This window comes from Aedes albopictus, chromosome 3 (genome assembly GCF_035046485.1).
Source record: "Aedes albopictus strain Foshan chromosome 3, AalbF5, whole genome shotgun sequence".
Lineage (NCBI taxonomy): Eukaryota > Metazoa > Arthropoda > Insecta > Diptera > Culicidae > Aedes > Aedes albopictus.
Window position 1 is genome coordinate 108,319,723 of NC_085138.1, and position 18,370 is coordinate 108,338,092.

The following is an 18,370-nucleotide window of genomic DNA, read 5'->3' on the forward strand; positions in this document are numbered from 1 at the left end:
GCTGCTGCCGTTGTTGCATGGGGTGGCGGGAGGCATCACCACCCCCGGAAACAGCAGCAGCCAAGGCAGCAGCTACAGTGCTGCTAATAAAACAAAACAAAAAGCCGCTCGTTGGATCGCTGATCGGTAATAAATCAATAACTTTTTCCACAAGCATCCAATCGTTTTGCAGTCTTCGAAGGAAAGTTTCATAAATGATTTTTCTACAAGAAATGTTGATCGATGTGAATTAAGGAGCAAAGGGCGACCTCTGGGATTTTTTGATTGAAAGTGTAACTTTTCCCATAGTAAATCCTATGAAAACTTTGAAACGCTTGCGCTAAATTATAGTTTCACCGATCGCGCTGAAATTTTGCACAGTTCATATGGGACCTAAATGGAATCTAAAAAGTCGACTGGAGCGAGAATTTGATATTTGTCCCATACTAATATTCATATCTTTGGATACTTCAAGGTCATTTGAAGCTATAGTGGCCTGTTCGGAGTCCGAGGTAACGGGGTAACTTTAATAGTTTTTCTGCACGCATTGAATTTTGCAATTAAATCATGAACAGCTTTTTTTTTTGTTTTTTATTTCTCTTTTTGAGTTGTATTAGAAATTTACATTAACAAATCTTGGACACAACAGTTCTAACCTGTTCTAACTATATTCTACATGAAATTACAAGTCATTGCATACATTTAGGCGTTCCGTAACATTTTTTAAATTGATTCCATCTCCGTACCATTTTTTAAATTGATTCCAATTCGTAAAAACACACTTCGTTAAGAGATTCTAGACCATATTTAGGTTCAGCAATGATCGATCTTACGAAAGTAAGCCATTAATTTAAAAAAAAACATAGCATAAATGTTGTTGTAGATCATATTGTTTGAAAGCGACCTCCTTTGGCGAACCGTCGTACCTCACTGGGTTTCCGCATAAATGCAGAACCGATCATCCTACTTGACCAACCCGTGCATTTTATGATACGGTAGTAAATTTCGGTTGTTCCGCCAAATAGAGTTCAAGAAAATAGAGTTAAATGAACATCAAAATTTAAGTACGCAAAATACATCAGGACGCAAAGGTTAACATAAAAATAAGCTGAATAAGCTTTTCATTTTATTTTTTTTTGCGGGTCAGTTTCCAGTGTGAGAATTGCTTCTGTTCACGATTACGATGGTCACTCGCGACACTGACCCGTGGTACGCTCCGTGATATGATCACGACGGAAGAAATGCACAACCGTAGGAGGAAAAACAGTTCAAAATCACTAGCGAAAAGGTTCACTATGCGAAACGACGACGACGATGGGGTTATTAGACTCGATTTGGTCACTTCGGACTGGCCAACCGACGAGATAGCTAAAAGAAGCGTGCGTTCTATTTCAATTGCTTTTATTAACTAACTGTGCTGCTGTGTGTTCGATCTGTGTGGTGCTGGACGATCGATCCGTTTTCGGCGATCGTATCGAGTGTGAGTGTAGTGTGCATGGTAGGTGTAGGGTAGCTACAATAATTGTTGGCGAGTAGTATTTAATTTTATATAAATCAAAATTATTAATGGTAGATCGTAACAGCTTCCTTCTAAAATAATAAAAAACGCTGGTATGATTTCTTAAAAAACACTTTTGTGATTTTTGAAATTCAAAAATGCCCATGTAGGGTAATTCGCCAATTGTTGAACGGTTAGTACAGGCATTTTGGTTTTCGTTCTTTTTTCCGTGCATAATTCCACTTTAGTTGAAAAATATCCAGTGATCGTCTAGATCTACTCATCCCTTATACTGTCCATTGAATTTGTATTCTCTTAAATTCCATTTTCTAAGAGAAAATAGAACATTTGTATGGGAAGTCTGTAACCCAAATGTTGAACGCTTCCTTAAGCTAGCTCATCCTAATGTTGGACGGTTCTCGCCAATTGTTGAACGGTTGAAGCTTTGTTCGTAATTGATGACGTATAACCCGACATCAACCTATCATTCATCTGTTTTTATTTTGGCCACCAAACCCAACATAGACCCAACAGTTATCCGATGTGAGTCCAACAGTGGTCCAACATTTGATAAAATTTGACCCGACTTTGACCCGACATCCGATATTTTTTCACTCTGGCGGATTTTTTCCGGGTTTTTCGTGTTTTGTGCCCAGCTAGTCTGAGCTAGTGACAATTCATTTAAATGACAAGGAATCACTCATTTGAAGAGAGCTCTAGTGGACTGAAATCGATTTAAACATGACTAGATGCAAAAATGGCTGAAAAGTTTTGATTGGAATCGAAAACGACATAAGAAAAGTATGCATTTAAAAGCCCCTGAAACACTTCTGGAAACCCATGGGACCCACTCAACCCCCAAAAAAACTCGTGGAACTACCCTGAAATCCCTTGAAAACACGTGGGTTGCTCCTGAACCTCCTGGAACGCCATGAAATACTGGGACCCCCTTAATACTCTGAATTCCTCTTGAACAACTCTGGAATGCCCTTGAAACCCATTGAAAACCACTGGAATCTTTCTGAAGCCCACTGGAACACCCCTAGAACATCCCTGGAACGCCCTTGGAACCCCATGAAATGCACGGTTAGGTAAAGTGAAAAAAAATTCTAGCAGTCATGCTAACATCGTAGGTTATGCCAGTGTTCAACAATTGGATTATGGATGCATAATGATAGTGTGATAAGAAAAATATTTTTTCAAATTAAATTACAATGAAAGTATGATTTTAAACAATGTTAAACTGTTAGGGACATCCATCCAGTTCTTGTAACTATGGTGTGCCTTTGATATTTGTGGTTGATTTGCCCGCAAAGCTTATTTCGTAACAACAATTTCTTAACATTAATCTTAAGAATTGTGTAGTTTTCGTGTCATCAGCGGTACTAAATTTTCAATCAATTTTTTTGACATAAAATATGTATAATTTTGTAAATTAATTAGAGCAATATCGTGACTTACATGTATATGCATCTACATCATACGTTTACGTTGGATAAAAATTACTAAAGTAAGATTTATAATAAAATATTCAGAAACTGTTCAACATTTGGGTAGTGTTCAACAATTAGCGAATTACCCTAATTTTTAATTGTTTTGCGCTTCCATACTTGAAAAAAGCAGATCCTTTTCGAATTTGAGAGTGTTTCGCATAATTCTGGATTTAAGGAAATCGTCTGTTTTTAGGGATTCCTGCAGATATTTCCCTAGAAATTCCTCCGAAAATTTCACAAATAATTTTTGAAGAAAATCTTGCATGGATTGCTTCGAAAATTTCTCAATGAGTTTTATTAAACCTCATTTGGAGCTTTCTCTAATAATCCTTCAGAAATTCGTCTGGAATTCCTGTTCGAATTCTTCCAAAAAATCCTGTAAGCATTTATTTGAGAATGTTATTAAGGAAATGCTTCAGAAATTCCTATACAGATTCCATTGGAGGTTTCTCACAGCATTTCTTGAAAAAAAAATTGATTTCTTGAGAAAATCCTCCGTGGATTCTTTTTGAAAATTAGAGTTTTTTTCTCAGAAATTTTCCCTTGAGGAATTTCAGGAAATTTTCTGTGATTTCTTACAGAAGGTAGCCTAAAGATAAAATATTTTTTCCCAGGGATTTATTCCAAAAATCTTTCAAGGATTCAATCGAAACACTTTGGATGGATTTTGCGATAGGGATCGAAAGTTAAAATGAGTACTTCCAAATGCCAAAGAAAAAGTGATGCTTTATTTAAAAGCCTTTAGGAGTGAGTTACAAAATGTTTCAAAGGATTTTCAGAAATTCGTCTAGAGGTTCCTTCAGAAGTTTATCTAAGGATTTCTTTAAAAATGCTTCATGGATACTCATAAATTCTTCCAGGATTGCAACCAATAAGTAAAGCAAATTAAAAGCAGCTAAACGAATTAAAAAACTTCCAGTAATATTTTGTTGAAATCTAGCACCATTTTGCTGGCTATCAGTACAAATTTCTGAATGTTTCAGCAAATTGTGCTGAAAATCAGCAATTTGTTTTGCAAAATTTGCTGGCCAACTCCCAAGAATATTTGAGGAGATTTTTTCGTTTTTGTTTATGGTTTCGTTGAAAAAGTATTCTATGAATTCCTTATTCCTTCTGACATTCCACTAGAAAATCGTCTTAATATTCGTTTAAAAAACTCTCCCGTCTCCAGAGACTTTGAAAATGCTTCCGATGAGGGCGTGTTCTTAAACTACGTAGACTCTTAGGGCGTGATGAGGGATCTAGCCAAAGTCTACGCTCCATACAAATTTCAAAATTTCGTATGCACAAAAGTCTACGAGGGGAAGGGGGGCTAAGATGGCCAAAAACGAGTCTACGTAATTTATGGACAGTGCTTGGTCGCTTCAGGTATTCATCAAGTTATTCTTTCACGAACTCTTCCAGAAATGCCTTCAGGACTGCGTTGGAAATTCTCGAAGGGATGTCTTCAGCCATTTATTCTGAGACTGATCTAGAAATTCTTTCAACATTCTGATATTCCTTAAAGGATTCTGCTTCGTATTTGCTCAATTTATAATTCCTCCACAGATTTCAGCAGAAAATTCTAATGTAATCCCGCCCGGAATTCTTCCTGGAATTTCCCGAGGAATTCCTTTAGGAATTTCTTCATGGTTTCCTCCAAAAAAATCTCCAGGAATTCCTTCTGGAATGAGAGATTCTTCAGAAATTCCTCAAAAAAAAACTCCAGAAATTCCTTCAAAATTTCCTCAAGAAGTTCCTCCAGACATTTCTCCAGGAAGCCTTAAATATTTCTGCAAAATTTCCTCAAAGAATTCCTCCAGAGAATCCTTTGGGATTTTCTATTTGCATTCCTTCAAGATTTCCGCTAGGGATTCCTCCACATATTTCTCCAGAATATCCTAAAGGAATTCCTTCAAAAAATCCTCGAGGAGTTTTTCCAGACATTCCACCAGGAATCCTCAAATATTTCTCCAGAAATACCTCAAAGAATTCGTACAAAAATTCCTTCAGAAATTTTTCCAGTAATACCGCCAGAAATTCCAGCAAGGATTATTGCTCCAGGAAATCCTCTATGAATTTCTGCTGCATTTTTTTTTCAGAATTCCTTCCGAGTGTCGACCATAAATTTCTTTAGAAACTCCTCAAAAAATCTTCCACAAATTCTTCCAGGAATTCCTTCATAAATTCCTCTATGAGTTCTCCCAGACATTCCTCCAGGAAGATTCAAAAATTTCTCCAGAAATTCTTCAAAGAATTGCTCCAAGAATTCCCCCAGAATTTCCTACAAGAATTCCTCCTGAAATTTTTTTATCCAGGAATTTCTTCAGGAATTCCTCCATGAATTTCTTCAGAAATTTCTCATAAAATTCTTCCAGAAATTCTTCTAGGAATTCCTTCAGAAATTCCTCGAGGAATGCCTCCAGGAATTCCTCCAATGTTTCTTCCATGAATTTCTTCAGAAATTCCTCAAAAATTTCTCCAGGAATTCTTCCAGAAATTCCTTCAGGAATACCACCCGGGCAATGCTCCAGGAATTCTTCCAATTATTCCTCCAGAAAATCCTGCAGGAATTTCTGCCGGAATTCCTCCAAGATTTCTTCCAGGGATTCCTCCAGAAAATCCTAAGGAAATTTCTCCCGGAACTTTTCCAGGAATTTCTTCAATAATTCCTCCAAAGACTCCTTCAGATTCTTCAGAAATCGATCCATAAATCTTCCTCAAATTTTTCCTGGAATTTCTAAAGAAATTCATCGAGGTATTCCTCCAGAAAATCCTCAAAAAATTACTGTCAGAATTCCTCCAAGACATCTTCTACGGATTCCTCCAGGAATTTCTCCAGAAAACCCTAAAGGAATTCCTTCAGAAATTCCTCGAGGGGTTCCCTAAAGGAATTCCTTCCAGAAATTCTTCGAGAAATTTCTCCAGGGATTCCTCCATAGATTACTCCAGGAATTTCTCCAGGAACTATTCCAGGAATTTCTTCAGTTTCTTTCATGAATTTCTTCAAGAATTTCTAAAAAAAAAAACTCCAACCATTCCTCTGGGAACTCCTTTAGAAATTCCACGAGGAATTCCTCTAGACATTCCTCCAGGAAGCCTAAAAAATTTCTCCGGAAATTCCTCGAAAAACCCTCCAGGAATTCCTCCAGAATTTCCTTCAGGAATTCAACCAGGGCAATGCTAAAGGTATTCCTCTGGAAAATCATCTAGGAATTTCTGCCAGAATTCCACCAAGATTTCTACCTGGAGGAATCAGGAAATCCACAATGGGTTCCTTCAGAAAATCCTAAAGAAAAATCTCCCGGAACTTTTCCAAGAATTCCCCCAGAAATTTTCCCAGTAATTTCTTCAGGAACTCAGGAACTCCGCCAGAGATTTATCCATGAATTTCTTTCGAAGTTTCTCAAACAATTCTTCCAGAAATTTCTCTATGGATTTCTTCACACATTCCTCTTGGAATTTCTCCAGGAATTCCTCCATGGTCTCCTCTAGATTCTACAGAAATTCCTCAAAAAATCTTCCACAAATTTCTCTAGAAATTTCTTAAAAAATTTCTCCAGGTATTCGTCCAGAAAAACCTCAAAGAATTTCTGCCAGCATTCCTCCAAGACTCTTCTAGAGATTCCTCCAGGTAATTCTGCCAGAAAATCCTAAAGGAATTTCTTACGGAACTCTTCCAGGAATTCCTCGAGAAGTTTTTCCAGGAATTTCTTCATGGATTCCTCCAGGAATTGTTCAAAGAATCTTTTTTTTTTAAATTCCTCCAGAAAGGTGGAGAATGCATCGGCGTACCACTTCACAACTGCCCAAATATATGTTCCCTTTCTTGCTCAGCGGAGAGAAACCCGTTATTTCAGTACAATTCAATTACTCGTCGCGTACATGCCAACTTTGTAATTTGATCTTCAATAAAAGTATCGTTATAGTTAGTTTCGCGTGTTTTAGTTCTTCTGCTGGCTTCTCCCAAATTTCTAGTAAATTCCCCGTTCGCTGTGTTTTCTGTTTTTACCAACAAGAAATACCTCCAGATATTCCTCCAGGTATTACTCCAGGAATTCCTCCAAGGATTCCTTCAAAAAATCCTCTAGAAATTTCTGCCAGAATTTCTCCACGATTTCCTCCAGCGATTCCTCCAGGAATTTCTCCACGGAATCCTCCAGAATATCCTAAAATTATTTCTCCCATAACTTGTCCAGAAATTCCTCTAGGAATTTCTCCAGCAACTCCTCCAGGGAATTCCTCCATGGATTCCTCCAGAAATTTCTCCAGGAGTCTCTTCAGGAACTCCTGCAGGGATTCATCAATGACATTCTCAGAAATTCCTGGAGAAGTTTCTCCATATATTCCTCCAGGACTGACACGAATGTTCTTCGGTGTATAGTGTCATTAATTAAATAAAAAAAATCCTCCAGGGAGCCTCATACATTTTTCTTCAAAAATACCACAAAAAAAATCTCCAGGAATTCCTCCAGTAATTCGTCCATTATTTCTTTCAAAAAACTCTTCAGGAATTCCTCCAAAAATACCTATAGGAATTCCTACAGAGATTCCTCCAGAAAATCCTAAAAGAATTTCTCCCGGCACTTTTCCAGGAACTCTTTTAGGATTTTCTCCAGAAACTACAGGAATTCCTCCAGGCATTCATCCACGAATTCTTCAAAAATTTAAAAAAAAATATCTTCCAGAAATTCGTCCAGGAATTCCTTCAGAAATTCCTCGAGGAGTTCCTCTATGGATTCCTCCAGGAATTTTTAAAGGAATGATTCCTCCAGATATTTCTCCATGGATTCCTCCATTGGTTCTTTCAATATTTTTTTTCAGATATCCTCCAGAAATAACTCCAAGAGTTTCTCCAGGAATTTCTTCAGAAATCCCTCAAAAATTCCTCCAGAAATTCCTTCAGCAATTCCTTAACCCACTTCACTTTTCAACGTGTTGTCCTTTCGACGTTTTGTCTTCAATGAGGTTTTGTCATCGGCTTAGGGACAAATCGTCGAAAGGGCGAAGTTTTGTACTACCGAAAATGAGTAATCTATGCAAATAATAGGTTCTTTTTTTTTTTTGAGGGAACCCATTCTTTCACTTTTCGACTGTGCAAGGCGCCCTAGTACATTATCACATTAACTGTTATTGTCATTGCCAGGAGACTGTCACTACACTTCTCTAATAAACCAGACAGCTATTATGGTTTATCGCACCAAAAAGAAACACCATGAAAATTTCAATCCAAAACGAGTCCAGCATTTTATTAGGTACTCTGACACTCATTGTCAACAACAAATGCCAATTGTGAAACGATAAAATCTGTTAAAGAGCATTCTAGTCCGCATTCATACGACCGACAACGCGAGAAAGAGTTCTAATTGAGTGCGCAAAACCATTCCACTTGACTAGATCTGGAAAGCAACTCCGGCACTTCACCAGCCTATCCACCAAAGTACAGTATGAACGAACATATTTCAAATGAATGAAAAGCAATATCCCAAGCGTGTAGTGGGTAATCGCAGGCGGAAAAAAAGCTTTCAAACCAGCAGAATCCTTGCTATCCCAAAGAGTACAATCCAGTGAGCGTTAATACATATTTTTTAGAAAGAATCTCGACAAAGCCATAAGGTTATTATTTACCATTAAACCAGTAGGTCCACTGCAAAACCAAATTAGAAGATGTACCTTCCTTCCTACTTCCTATCAACCTAGATGGCAGAAAGGATGGCGGAACGAATCGGAAGTTTACGACTCGGGAAAAGTGCAAAATAGAGGATTTGGGCGACCGTTGAATAAAAACGCGATTATAAAAAAGGGTGTTGATCCATCCGGGTGGAATAGAAAGGAAGCAGTAGTATTCGCGAACATTTATTTCCCATTTTATGATGATTCTGGGTAGGCTCACTCATCGAAATAATTTCTATGCTCCGATGAAGGTTGATCCCAAAAGCGGACTGCATTCATTTGGAAGCTTTCAGCAGTGTAGCCCAGGTAATGGAGACGCATGGTAGTTTTCATGGCGCAGCCCATAGATCATTTTTATTCGTTCATGCGTTTCAACGGTCGCACAAACACTCACAGAAAACCAAAGAAGCAAACCCAAACTGAAACTAAAATCCTGAAAATATGTATATCAAGAAGTACCAATTAGAGGTGATTTAAAAAATCATGAAAAAAGAAATCGCAAGTACAACACAGTAAATAAGCCGAGAGCTAGAACCAAAACCGAACAAGGGACAGTCGATAAGACCCAGCTTAGCACAATCTTTGAAAATGGCCCGAAAGTGATATTTGTACATCTACAAACACATACACAAACACCTAACATTAGGTAGTACCTCTAGTTTAAGCGTTTCCAATGCAAACAAAATTTTTCAACGTATAGCTTTGCGAGATGTATTGTGTAGGATTATTAGGATCAACGGGGTAGCATACGTCCCCATAGGCACTTTGAACGTGGAAATGATCAGAAGAATGTGATTTGTACATATTATCTATAGGTTTGGTTATTTAGAATAGCGCATAGTTTTAGATATAAGTAAATATATTGATCGTTGTTAACTGTAAGATTTTTAAAGAAAGCGAAACTATAAAGTATTATTAAACGATTTGGCTTGAGTTTATCTCCTCCGAAAACATCACATGTATGCAAAGGTCTGTAAGTGCAGCTTACAATTAGGCCTCCTTTTTTTTCTAAACCATGGGGGAATAATCCGTTCAACAGACACCTGAACAGCGAGGTCCAGTGTGGGTTTATGGACCGTCAAACAAAAGTACAAGCCAGGACCTTCGTCTCCCCGGAACCGCCAAGAAGGCATTGCTTCAAGGAAGAGTTAGTGCACATCGTACCCTCAAGGTTAGCTGCGTAGCCTGCAGCAACGAACATCGATGACTCGATTTGAAGAGTCCTCCAAGGTAGCATGCTGTGCTGGCCCTTAGCCAGTTTCCAGAGTGGTTCTTATCCTTCCCTTTGTCTTCGAAAAGCAGACAGAATCGAAACTACGCATGCTTTCAACTGCACAGCAAGTATCAAGAACTGATACCGCGTACACAGTGATTTGATCTTCCCGTAAGTAAGGTCCCATCAGTCAGCACACAGCCGACCTTGTCGGGGACCCCTTTCCAACCGCGCGGGCTCGGATCCAACCCAATAGAGCGACGCCACAACAGAAACGCTACCAGGATGTTTTCCCCGAGGCCCCTGCAGGCGATTTCTACCGCCGGAATCGGTATGATCTACGTAGCCGACTCCGATCTCTTGGACCACCTCCTGTAAAGCGTCTCAACAAGCCTATTTCCGAGTCCACGCGCCACCTCCTCTTTAGTGGAACTGTCCCACGTGTGCTGCCATTTGACCATCGAGGCCATCCTGGGAGTCCTGCGTATGCCTCTTGTGCGGTGCATTTCGAAGCACTCTACATATGTCCTCCCTGATAAGGATGCCGATAGGCCCCATACCAGTGATGATGCAGAGCGTATCGTATGACATGGTAAGGTACGTGCTCGCAAACCTCAGACCCATTAGCCTATACTTTCCAGCCTACCACGGTAGCTTTCGGTACTTAGCGCCGTGCCCCAAGCCGGACCGCCATGCCTTAGTATGGACGTAGCGACACTAGCCAGAAGCTTGCGCTTACTGGCGTACACCGCTGAGCTATTGGACATCATCCAGCTATTGGACAGTGCCGGTGCCACTGTGAAGACTATAGCGGACTATATTGGACAGTGCCACGTGAAGACTAGGTATATCGGTGGAGGCTCTTTTGCAGACGTAATCAACGTGGCTACCAAAGGTAAGCTTATCGTCGATCATCACACCCATGTGTTTATCGGAGCGCTTCGACGTGATAGTGCAATCGCCTACACTGATCACTGCTTGCTGCTCCAACTTCCGGTTGTTCACAACCATCCCTTCAGTTTTATGATGAGCCAACTCCAGTTTCCTGGATCTCATCCACGCCTCCACAACCTTGATCGAGTGGACAGTAATCAACAATTTACACCCTCGGTGTGCATACTTCTGGGAATACTCCCTCATCCAGGCATTTCTGCATTGGCAGTCCTGAACATCTCGGGAGCCTCTGCAATAGCTACTTTTAAGGCCAGGTCCGGAACTCCATCCGGACCTGGGCCCGTACCTACGTTAAGGAACTATGCTATCCCTAAAAGTTCCACATCGGTGGCCCTCTCCTCATCGTCAGCCCCAGTCCCCTGCTGTCCTTCGAAAGGAGGTCAAGTACTAGGATCATGGCGCGGAAAAAGGCCCTCGATGAGTGCTGTGCACGAGCCCTTGCACCTCTCGTCTTGACCGCATTGGCACTCTGACATAGACCCTCAAGGCAGACCTTCTTGCTTGCCCTTATCTCGGTCTTCAGCGCGACTTTTGTAGCGGCAAACAAGGGCGTAGCCAGCTTTTCGGTCAGGGGGGGGCAAGCACCCTTAGTAAAAATGTACCTACTAGCTTTTATAACTAAGTAAACGCAACACGATGAAATTGAATATAATAACATTATATTCTAAAAGCTTTATTTAACCCTTAACCCTGTTGTATTTTGTACAATACGTTAACAAAAACTCGCCTGATCTACACAAATCAACGTGGTGCTGGCTCGATGGCCAATTTCTGGAAGATTAAGGATTTTTATTTACTCGTGCAATATTTTGCTCTGATTTTTTTGTCAATGTCTACAAAACATTCACCAGAAATTATAGCTGAACTCTTTTGTAAATTACGAACTCTTTTGAGGATAAACCTAGAATTTCCTGGTTCCTGTATGCTTCCATTTATCTTCCAATACTATTTGCTGGAGAAATTCCTTAAGAATTTTTTGAATTTTTGAATTCCAGAAGGAACTCCTGTAAAAATTTAAAAAAATAAACCTGTACGAATTCCTGGATACATTATGGGAGGGATACCTAGTGAAATTTCTGAAGAGATTCCCTGGAGGAAATTCTGGAGAAATTCCTGGAGGAATTCTGGACGGCAGGAATCCTTAGTAAAATTTCATAAGAAATGTCTTTAAAAATTCATATATGAAATCTTAGAGAAATTTGTGAAGGAATCCTTGGAGGAATGCCTGTAGAAACTTCTGAGCAAATTCCCGGCGTAATTCCTGGAAGAATTCCTGGAGAATTTCCTTGAGCAATTTTTTGGGTGAATTCTTGGAATCCCTAGGAGAATTCTGGGAGAAATTCTTGATAAAATCTCCAGAGGAACTCTGGGAGGAATTGCTGGAGAAATTTCTGAAAAAAAACCCTTGAGAAATTCCAGGAGGATTTCCTGAAAGAACACTTGGAGGAATTTCTGGAGGATTCCCTGGTGGAATCTCTGGAAATATCCCTCGAAAAAATCGTGGAGAAATCCCTGAAGTAATTACTGGAGGAATCTCTGGATGAATATCTGGAGGAATCCCTGAAAAATTTCCTCAAAGTATTCCTGGAGAATTTCTTGAAAGAATCTCTGAAGAAATCCCAAGAGGATTTCCAGGAGAAATTCCTGGACGAATTGCTGGCATAATTCCTGAAGGATGCCAGGAATATTCTGGAAGAAATTCTTGGGGTATTTCCTGGAGGTATTCCGGAAGAAATTTCCTGGGGAAATTCCTAGGTAACATCCCAGAGGAATAAATGGAGGAGTTCATAGTGGTATTCCTGTGGAAATTTCTGGATGAATCTCTAGAGGAATTCTTGAAAGAATTACTGGATGAATATCTAGAGGAATCTCCAGAAGAATTCTGAGAGATTTCTGTTTCTATTTCTGTTATTTTTATATTTTTGAAAGAACCCCTTGAGAGATTCCTGGAGGAATTTCTAGTGGAGAGTGGAGTTCCTGGAGAAATTCTCGAAGGAATTCCTGAAGGAATCCCAGGGGGTTTCCTTGAAGAAATTTGTGAAGAAATCTCTGGAGGAATATCTAGAGGAATCCCTGGAGGAATACCTGGAGGAATTCCTGAAAAATTCCTGCAGGAATTCCTGGAGAATATTCTTGAAGAATTTCTGAAGAAATCTCTAGAGAATTTCCTGGAAGAATCTTTGGAGAAACTTCTGGAGGATTTCCTGAAGGAATCTTCAAAAAATTTCCTGAAGAGATTTTTCATGGAGAAATCTCTGGAGGAATCCCTTCAGGAGGGAAATCTCCTGGAGGAATATCTGGAAGAAACAGGAAGCAATTCCTGATAAAATCTCGGGAGAAATTCCTGGAGAAAGAGGAATTGCTGACATAATTTCTGAAAGATGTCCAGGAGGAATTCCTGGGGTAGTTCCTGATGAAATTACTGGGGTTATTCCTGGAGAAATTCCTGGATAAAATCCTGGAGGAATACCTGAAGGAATTACTAGAGGTATTTCTTTGGGAATTCCTGGAGGAATCTCTAAGAGAAATTCTCGGAAGAGTTACTGGATGAATTTCTAGAGAAACTCTGGGAGAATTCTATTTTTATTCTATTATTTTTCTGTTCCTGACATCCTGGAGGAATTTCTAACGGAATTTCTGGAGGAATTCTTGGATAAATCCTTGAAAGAATGCCTGAAGGAATCTCTGGGGAATCCTAGAAGCAGTTTGTGAAGAAGTCCCTGGGGGAATCCCCGAAAAATTACTGATGGTATTCCTCCAAGAATTTCCTCGAAGAATTTATGAAGAAATCCCTAGAGGATTTCCAGGCAGAATCCTCTGGAGGATTTCCTGGAGGAATCCCTGAAATATTCCTGGAGAATTTTCTGGAAGAATTTCTGAGAAAATCTCCAAAAGAATTTCTGGAAAAAATCCTGGAGAAATTGTTGACATAATTTCTGAAGGATGTCCAGGAGCAATTCCTGGATCAATTCCTAGAGAAATTTCTGGAGGAATTCCTGATGAAATTGTTGGGGTAATTCCTGAAGAATTTCCTGGAATAGTTCTTGGAGATATTCCTGGATAAAATCTTGGAGGAATTGCTGGAGGTTCTCCTTTGGGAATTGCTGGCGGAATCCGTGAGCGTATTTCTGGAGGAATTCCTTCAACAACTTCTGAATGAATTTCTGGGGGAATCTATGGAGAAGCTCTAGGAGAAATTTCTGAAAAAAAAATCCCCTGAGAAATTCACGGAGAGATTTCAAGAGACATCTTTGAAGGAATTCCTGTAGAAATCTCTGGAAAAATCCCTGAAAAAGTTCCTGGACGAGTTTTAGCGGAATTCCTAGAGAAATATCTGTAGTGATTCCTGGAGGAAAAACTCCAAAATTTCTTGGTGGAATTTCTGGAAAAATTCCAGAAGGTATTCCTAGAAAAAACCCTGGAAGAATTTCTGAAGCAATCCCTAATTTATGATGGTGTTCCTCGATTAATTCCTGGTTTAATTCCTGGAGAAATCCCTGTAAAATTCTTGAAGGTATTCCTGGAGAATATTTTTCAAGAATTTCTGAAGAATCCCTAGTGGATTTCCTGGAAGAATCCTGGAGAAACTTCTGCAGCATTTCCTGGAGGAATCTTTAAAGAATTTCCTGAAGAAATTCCATGGAGAAATCTCTGCAGGAATCTCTTAAGCAATTCCTGATGGAATCTCATGAGAAATTCCCGGAGAAATACCTAGAGAAATTGTTGAAATAATTTCTGCAAGATGTCCAGGAGCAATTCCTAGAGAAATTCCTGGAGAAATTCGTGGATAAAATCCTGGAGAAATTCCTAGAGGTATTCCTTTGGGAATTTCAGGAGGAATCTCTAGATTTTTTGGAAGAATTACTGGATGAATTTCTAGAGGAATTCTGGGAAATTTCTATTTTTATTCTATTATTTTTCTATTTCTGAAAAAATCCCTTGAGAAAACTCCGGAGGAATTTCTAGCGGAATTTCTGGAGGAATTCTTGGATAAATCCTTGGAGGAATCCTAGAAGCAGTTTGTAAAGAAATTCCTGGGTGAATCCCTGAAAAAATGCTGATTGTATTCCTCCAGGAATTTCCTGGAACAATTTATGAAGAAATCCCTAGAGGATTTCCAAAAATAATGTTCAGATGAACTTCTGGGGGATTTCCTGGAAGAATCTTCAGAGGACTTCCTGGAGGAATCCCTGAAAAATTCCTGAGGGTATTCCTGGAGAATTTACTGGAAGAATGTCTGAAAAAAATTCCAGAAGAATTTCTGGAAAAAATCCTGGAGAAATTGTTGACATATTTTCTGAAGGATGTCCAGAAGCAATTCCTGGATCAATTCCTAGAGAAATTGCAGGAGGTATTCCTGAAGAAATTCTTGGGGTAATTCCTGGAGAATTTCCTGGAATAGTTCTTGGAGAAATTCCTAAATAAAATCCTGGAGGTTATCCTTTGGGAATTGCTGGCGGAATCCTTGAAGGAATTCTAGGAGGAATCTCTGTAATAATTCCTTCAACAATTTGTGGATGAATTTCTGGGGGAATCTCTAGAGGAGCTCTGGGAGAAATTTCTGAAAAAATCGCCTGAGAAATTCCCGGAGAAATTTCTGAAGAAATCCCTAGAAAAATCACTAGAAAAGTTCCTGGAGGAGATTTTTGTGCAATTCCTGGAGGGAATACTGGAAGATTTCTTGGCGGAATTTCTGGAAAAAATCCAGAAGGTATTCCTAGAAAAAAATCCTGGAAGAATTTCTGAAGGAATCCCTGAAGCATTTCCTGGAGTAATTCCTAGAGGAATTCCTGAAGAAATTTTTGGATGAATCTCTTAGGGAATTCGTATAGGAATACCAGAAATAATTCCTCAAGAAATCGCACATGGAGCTCTTGAACAAATTCGGGAGGAATCCTTGAAAGAGTTTCTGAAGAAACTCCTGAAGGAAACCCGGAAGAAATTTCAAGAGGAATTACTAAGGGAATCCCTAAGCAGTTCCTGGAGGAAGTACTGAATCAATTCCTAGAAAAGATCCTTAAAAAATACAATGAGGAATTGCTGGAGGAACCCTAAAAAGAGTTCGTGGGAAAATCTTTGGAAGATGTTCAAAATAAGTTGTTTCAGAAAGAATCACTGAAGGAAGTCCCAAGTTAAGTCCTGCAGAAATTCTTGGAGGAATCTCTGGGGGATATCCCAGAAGAATACCCGTAGAGTTTAACGGAGGAATCTCTAGAAATACTCTTGGAGCAATCTCAATAAGAATTCCTGGAGGAATTTCTGGAGAAATATCTATACGCATTTCGATCCCCCCTGGAATAATTCCTAGAGGAATATTTGAAGAAATTCGTGGAGAATTCGCAGTAAAAATTTCTGAAGAAATTGCTGATGTAACCCTTGGAGAAATCCTGAAGGAATACTAATAAGAGTTCGTGGAAGAACGCCTTGGGGAATCTCTGAAGCAGCTCCTGAAGAAACCCCAGGAGAAATCCTGGGGAATTCCTTAATTCCTGGAGGAAGTATTGGATTATTTTTTGGAATCTTCTGAAGGAATTCTAAAAAATATTCCTGGGGGAAACCTTGGAGGATTTTTTCAAATAATTCCTGAAGTTGTTTCTGAAATAAACACAGAAGATATTCCCGGTCGAATACTTGAAGGAATGCTTGAAGGAAAATCTGGAGGAGTCCCGGAAGAAATCCCATGATGAATTCCTTAGGAAATCCCAGGAAAGCTTTATTAACAAATTTCTGTAGGAAAATAAAAATGAAGGCATCCATGTCTGCAATATTTTTTTGACGAATTATTGTTGGAATTTTTGAATGGAGAATGTTTTGTACAATGATTTAAGGAACTACTGGAAATTTCTGTAGGAATTATCGAAAAAAGCACTGGAACAATCACTGAAGGAACTTCTAAAGATATCCCAGGAGAATTTCCCGGAGGAATGCCTGGTGAAACCCATACAGGAATTCTTGGAAAACTCTCTGGAGCAATCCATGCTAGAATCACTGAAGGAAGCTATGGAAAATTCATGAAGAAATTCATCGATATATCCTTGCAGAAGTATTTGTAAAAAAACTGAAGGAATCGTGGGGGGAATTCTTAAAGCATTTCTTGGAACAAACCCTAAAAAACTATCTGAACCCTGCAAGATGTCCATGGAAAAATTCACGAAAGAGAAACTCCTGGATATGTTCCTTGAGGAATTTCTGAAAAAATCCTTGGAAAAGTTCCTGAATAACTGCCTAAAGGAATTTTTGGAGATGTCCTTGAAAGAATTTGTAAAGAAATCCCAGGTATTATTATCTTAGCATGACGTTTGTTTGAATTGAATACAAGTGAAAATTCGTGTAGCAATAGCATATAACTGCACTCTAGTTCTACAAAGTCCTTGTTTTTCCCTACCGGAAACTTGCCAGGCTGTTTTTGTGTTCCATGAATAAACATCACAAAATTTAACCATTTATCCAAGCTTGTTATTTGGTTAAATTCTTTGATAATATTGAAGTAGATCTCTTGGAGAAATACTTGGCGAAATTTCCTGTGATTCTCAAGAAAAAAAAGGTTGGATAATTGTGGATAAAAACCTCAATTATTAAATTAGTCTAGAGAATAGTTTTTTTAAATATTTTTTCTGGAACACTTGACTTATTGACAATCTTTGAGTCGGCTTTAATTTAAAAAAAAATCTGCCGGCCAGGGGGGGGCCACGGCCCCCCCTGCCCCCCTCTGGCTACGCCCTTGGCGGCAAACACCACCCGCCATTCGTTTTGCTCTTCCTCAGATCGTGCTCGCTGCATCCGCCTTCTTGCTCGTAGGCAGGCGCGGCACAGGTCTGCAATCACTTGAGTTCACCAGGATGCCGATGACCTCCCATTTCTACGGTTGTCTCACCTAGGCATGGTCGCATCGCACGCACGCTAGAACACCGCTACCAGCTCGTTGTCATTTAAACCCAGTGGGTTTTGCTCACGGCGGTCCGCCTCCATAAATACCCCTTCGTCGTCGAAGTATGATGTCTTCCACCTTCGAAGGCTTGGCCTCGCCTCTTCTTCTTTCCGCTGCCTGCTGTTGTTGTAATCGATACTGTAGCGAACCGGCAGGTGATCGCTGTGAGTGTAGCTATCGTCTACACTCCAGTTCGAACTACTACACAAAAGACTACAAAAAATAACGTCAATTATCGACTACGCACCGTTCCGAATAAAGGTACTCTTGGTAACAGGTAGACATTTAGTATGCTCAGTGCCTCCAGCAGAATCTGACCCATACGTGAAACAGCTTCCACATTCTACAGACCAAGCATTGTAATCACATGCCATTACCATCGGCCTTCGCTCTGTCAGCACGGTCGTCATACAGACCAGGATCTGCGTGAACTGCTCGATCGACCACCGTGGAGGCGCATAACAGCCACATAAAAAGGTCACGAAGCCCTGATAGGAAGTAGACACCAACTCCAACTCCCACGCTGAGGGAAGTTAAGGATGCCATTCACCAGCTCAAAACCAACAAAGCAGCTGGTAAGGATGGTATCGCAGCTGAACTCATTAAGATGGGCCCAGAAAAGTTGGCCACCAGTCTGCATCGGCTGATAGTCA